The following is a 6,000-nucleotide window of genomic DNA, read 5'->3' on the forward strand; positions in this document are numbered from 1 at the left end:
CGTTGTCCCGCGTAGGTCACGTACAGCTGTGTCCTAAAATCCTCCAGGACAACATACGATGGAATAGGTCTTCTTAAAGACATCTTAACGGTGTAAGATCCTGCCGGCAACCCTTCATAGATTCCCTCTGTCCATCTAACTAAAGTTATAGCATGCACCTCACCATATCTTTGAAATGTCTCTCTGATATCTACATCGTCTGCCTCGAAAGGAACGTTGCGGATCCTCACCCAGGTGTAGTATTTTGAGGCATCCCGCAGGCGTACCTCCAGACCAGATGATTCGGTGATGTTCTTCTCCTGGTACTGAGTCACCGTCCTTTCATATGCCTCCACTGTGCAGAACTTTATGAAGATTCGTGATGATCCATTAAGTGCTATTCCGTGTAATTCATCAACTTCAATGCCAAACGTGTCCCGTATAATCGTTGGTAATAAAACAGAGGCATTCGTAGGGTAAATTGCCCCTTTAACAAGGTCAACACACACGGTGTTGCTCCTCCTGCGGTAGCTGGCAACCATCTTGGTGAAAACAGGAAGTTGCGCACCAGAGAAAGCAGGAGCTGTTTGCGCAGTGCGTCCACTCAGCCCGAAAGCAAAGAGGACAATGAATAATCATTATTGCCAGTGCAGACACAGCTGACCCTTCTACCCCCCCCCCGTATGTACAGTCCCCGTTCTAAATAACATACATTAATTTTCCTAATGAATGGTCATTGATAACAATTTCAACTAAAATAACCCAACCAACCGACTTCCAAACAAAAACAGTCGGAGTCATTATAAAACATGTAGGAATGAGTCCTACAATCATATATATATGTATACATATACGCATGCATATACAAACATACGTGTATGTGCACTTATTCGTACAGAACTAACTGGATCATACATAGAAATAAAGCGCTAAATGACTTGCCTGCAAATAAACTAAAAATATTACATTCAATGATAGAACTATACCTAAGACAATTGGTTCCCACAAACACACCTACACATACACAAAGTTAATGTTACCAATTAACACTCAATATATAATAGGACCTTCCATACAAAATAAGGGTATATATAAACCCCATCAAATACTTATATATTTTCGTACATAGTGCATAAAGTACCCATTCCATACGATAAAAAAGAGACGTATGACAAGGCTAAATCTATCATCAGATTCGAATATATAAAACATAACCTCACAATATACATATAAATATAAACCCCCTATATAAAATGGTTGTTATAACAATAAGAGAAAAAACCGAAAATCACATACAACTTTTGACTCTGTGATTTTACAAATTCATAAGGTCTACATACCCTGGAGCCCCCAACGGCTCCCTACAAATAAACTTTACCCACATCCACCACCTTGCAAACCAATCAGCCTTCCTCATCAGGCTTCCAATCACTCCAAGAGGACACACCACTGAAGAGACCAACCCCTTGCCTCTCACCCCATCACCAAACGGAGTAGACGTTCAACAGTAAGTCCACGATATCCTTCCGGAAAACTAATTACCCACCTTCCCCCATATAATTGTTTGTTCCTACATGCTGTCCTATAAAAACACGCCGCCAACGCTTTTATCTTAATGTTTCCCTCCACCTCCCTCATCCCCCAAGAAACATACAAGTAATCAACTATTACATATCTGATAGCACTCCCCACCTCTTTGGGTACTCCTCCCATATCTAACATTAAAGCCCTAAGGGGTGATATCTGTCCCCCCCCCAATAAAAAGAAAACCCTCTTCAACCACAATCGTACCCCCTCCAAAGCAGAACAAAAATATACTACATGAAAAGCCGTTTCAACTTCCCCACAAAAACTGCATGACGCCTCTCTCACAATACCCATTCGTCTTAGCACCTCTTTCGATGCTAACATCCCCATAAGAAATCTATATACTAATTCCCTCGCTCTTGCCAGTATTCTTAATTTACTAAATTCCACCCATATCACTCTCCAATCATATGTGGGATACACTGCCATCCCTTGCATTGATTCCTGACGACGACCCACACCCACTAACCGTTTTACCTTGAGTTTTTTAACATTGCGTACCTTTAACATAAACCGCAACATATCTTCACACTCCACTAAGTCCCTGCCACCCCACATTTTGCGGATATCCCCCATCACCTCCCCCACCCGAAGACCCCTTTCCCCCGCTGCCCGAATATACCTCTGCTTCACATATAGCGCCTTCACCCTAGACCCTAATGCCATCAATCCCAATCCAATGTGTCATTACCACATCTTTGCCCAACCACGCCCTCCCATAACCCCACACATACCTTAAGACTCTTCTTTGTAATTCCATAATATCCTGACTTCGTAATGGGTAAATTTCCGCCACTCCCCACACCTTACTATAAATCAGCGTATTTACCACCACAACCCTTTGATGCAAGGTTACATCCCCGGCCCTTAGACTCCTGAGCCTACTCAAAGTTCTGTCCATTACCATTTCTGAATTAACCCTCCTGCTCTCCTGTGCATCTGCCAAAAACAAAATCCCACAAATCTGTAGCCTATCTACAGTTGTCCAACCAAACTCCTCCCCCAAGGTCCCTCCTACCTAAGCGCCTACCTCCAGCAACCGTGATTTCTGCTTATTAACTCTCATCCCAGTAGCATTCCCAAAAATCTCAATTACCCTTCCCACTTTACTTAAATCTTCTATCTCATTAAGTAAAACAGTTCTATCATCTACATAACCAAAAATATTCCCACAAAATCCACCACTCTCCCCCATCCTTCCCATCCCACCATCAACCAGAACATAGAAAGGATTCTGCATACATGCAAAGAGTATTTGGGAGAGTGGACACCTCTGCCTTAAACCCCTCCCCATGCTTACAGAACTACCCAACCTACCATTTACCTGTACTCTCATTGATGCATTCTCATACAAAGTCCTCACCCATCCAACCACCCTCCCTCCAAAACCCATTCTCACCATACTCTCAATCAAAAATTCCCTATCCACATAATCATAAGCTTTCTCCCAATCCAGACCTAGTATACCTCCCTTATCACTACCCTCTAGGAAATCCCGAATACGTCCATGACCTACCCGCATACTCCTCCCCGGGATACCAAACTGTCCCCCATGTATCACCGACCCCATGACCTTCTTCAGTCTATTACCCAAAATTTTCGCAAAAACCTTGTAATCTGCGCACATCAAAGATATTGCACGGTAAGCACTCAACTCTCTACCCCCCCTTCTTTGGCACCAAAACTATGACACCCGTACTTTGCGATGTGCCCAACTTCTCACTAGTTAACATATGATCCAATAGCCTAACAAAACACTGCCTAATACACCCCCAATGTGCTCTATAAAAATCATTTGGTATACCGTCTATCCCTGGTGTTTTCCCGGTACTCATCCCGAAAACTGCCTCTTCCACCTCAGCCTCACTTATACCAACCTCCAACCCCACTCTATCCTGCTCACTTAAAACGCTATGGAACCCCCCTTCAAAAATACCCTCCCAGGAACCCCCCTCCCTCCAACTCCATTTCTCCCTAAACCAACTATCTGCATAGAGACTCATACTTTCCGTATTGGAGAGGACTCGACCCACTGGATACCCTCCCACCCCAGGGCTTGTCTCCAATTGTAGAATGGTGGTTACACTCTGTCGGTCCCTAAATTTACGTAAAACATACCCAGATGGCTTATCACCCCACAAAACATCCTCTAACCCCGCCCTAACCCTAATTGCATCAAACCTATCATTGTGTAATTCAGTGATTCTACTCCGCAGACTGTCCATATCATCCCTCCTACCACCTCCCCCAACATAACAATCTTGCAACTGTCCCTCCAGATAATTTTGCAACCCATAACGCCACCTCGCCTCTTCTCGTCCCCTAACCTTAAAAAAATTCGCTATTCCAGGTTTTGCCTGCATTTCCCACCAATCTAACAGATCTATCTCCCTGTCCCTAGCCTCCCAAAAAGGCAACCACCAATCACTGAAAAAAGGCCCCTCCCCCTCCTCCTTAAGAAGCCTTACATTTAATTTCCAGTACCCAGAATAAATACGCACCACTCCATCCCACATCAAATCTGCTATTACCGCCCTGTGATCCGAAAACCCCACATCGAAGGTTTGCACCCTCACAACATCTATACCCTGCTTAATATAAATTCTGTCCAATCGCGCTTCATATCCCCTACGGACGAACGTATGCTCCACTAGGTATCCCCCCCTCCCCACCACATCAACAACCCCAATATCTCGCAATACATCCCTCAGCACACTCAGCACACAACCCGCCCCTCTCGGTTCGACATCACCACTCCTAATCACACAATTCCAATCACCTCCTATTACTGTTATAGCAGGCAAACCTCTCAAGTGATACAGGAATACCTCTCTGACAAAATCTACTTTTACCCTGATATTGCTAGTTGCTGGCATGTAAACTCCTACAAAGCTAGCTCGACTCTCACCCCAGACACCATCCACCCTGACGATCCTCCCACCCCCCCCCTCTCCCCAACCGATGACACGCAAGGGGCTGGTCTCCTTTACCGCCACTGCTACGCCACCTTTCAGTTGCAAACCACTAGTAACATACATCCGATATCCTTTCACCCGCAACACACAACCAGCCCTGTGATTATGCTCTTGCAAAAAGCACATGTCAACATCAAACCGCCTTAAAAACCACTCCAACCAAACTTTCTTGACCTCAGTCTTAAGTCCATTAACATTAAGCGTGACACATCTGAAAATTACAGAAGGGGCGGCTTTCCCCTATGCCTCTGGGATTTACCCACTGCACTTTTCATATTATGTGTTCCTTTGCCACTCGAGTTTTCCTGTGCAGTCACCTCCCCCCTCCCTTTCCCACTTTGCAACTCAGGCACACCTCTACCACAATGTGTCATCAGCTCCACAACCGCTGCCCATGACTTCTTCCCCGGCCTCTGCCCCGGGGTAATGACCTCGTCTATCTCTGATGCCACAGTTCGTTTCCTAGAACTCCCACTTACACACATCTCCCTCAGACGAATCCTCCTGGTGTACCTCCATGGCCACCACACGCTCCAGCCCATTCTTACTCAAGTCTTCCTCCACAATTTGTTGCCCCTCCAACGCTCCAGCTTCACATGAACTGAGGACACCTTTTGCACAGGGTTTCTCCCCATCCAAAAAATCCTTGATCACATCTGCCAATAAACCATCCTGGGTTGAAGCTTCCTGGACGAAAGACTCCTCAGATGTCACCTTCGACTCCCCCGACGACCCTGGGAGAGTGACACACGTCTCCGCCGCCGCCACCTCCCGGTCGACCTCTTCACTCCAGAGGTCAGGCCTCCGGCCTCCCGAGGCATCAGAGCCAGGCACCAAATCACATGACTGTTGTATCACAATTGGAGCTTCCAGAATTCGAGAAGCCCCCCTCCTAGGACACTGGGCTGCCATGTGCTCATAAGAGCTACACAGACGACATGTTTTCCGTTGCCCAGCATAGTACACATAAACCTGTGTTCTACAACCGATCATCGTAACATAGGATGGTATAGGCCTTGTTAAAGACATTTTAAGGGTGTAAGAACCTTCCGGCATTCCTTCATATGGACCATCCCTCCACACCCCCATTGTTGCAGAATGCACTGTCCCATAACTGCGAAAAAACTCCTGTAGGCCATAAGCCGTAGCCTCGAAGGGTACATTCCGTACCTTCACCCATGTGAAGTACTTAGAGACGTCATGTAACACAACATCCATTGTTGAATTCACACTCATGCGTTGTTCCTGGTAATGCTCGACAATTCTTGTGTAGAAACCAGCTCGTAGAAATTTCACAAAGATTCTTGTTAAACCATTAAGAGCGGCGCCATACAATTCCTCGTTGGGAATACCATATGTATCCCTGATGATGTTAGGGAGAAGGACGTTCATCGTATCTCCACTTAACGTACCACGAACCAGTTCTATGCAGATAGTATTTACTCTCCGTACTGTATGT

This window comes from Cherax quadricarinatus, chromosome 4 (assembly GCF_038502225.1).
Source record: "Cherax quadricarinatus isolate ZL_2023a chromosome 4, ASM3850222v1, whole genome shotgun sequence".
Classification (NCBI taxonomy): Eukaryota; Metazoa; Arthropoda; class Malacostraca; order Decapoda; family Parastacidae; genus Cherax; species Cherax quadricarinatus.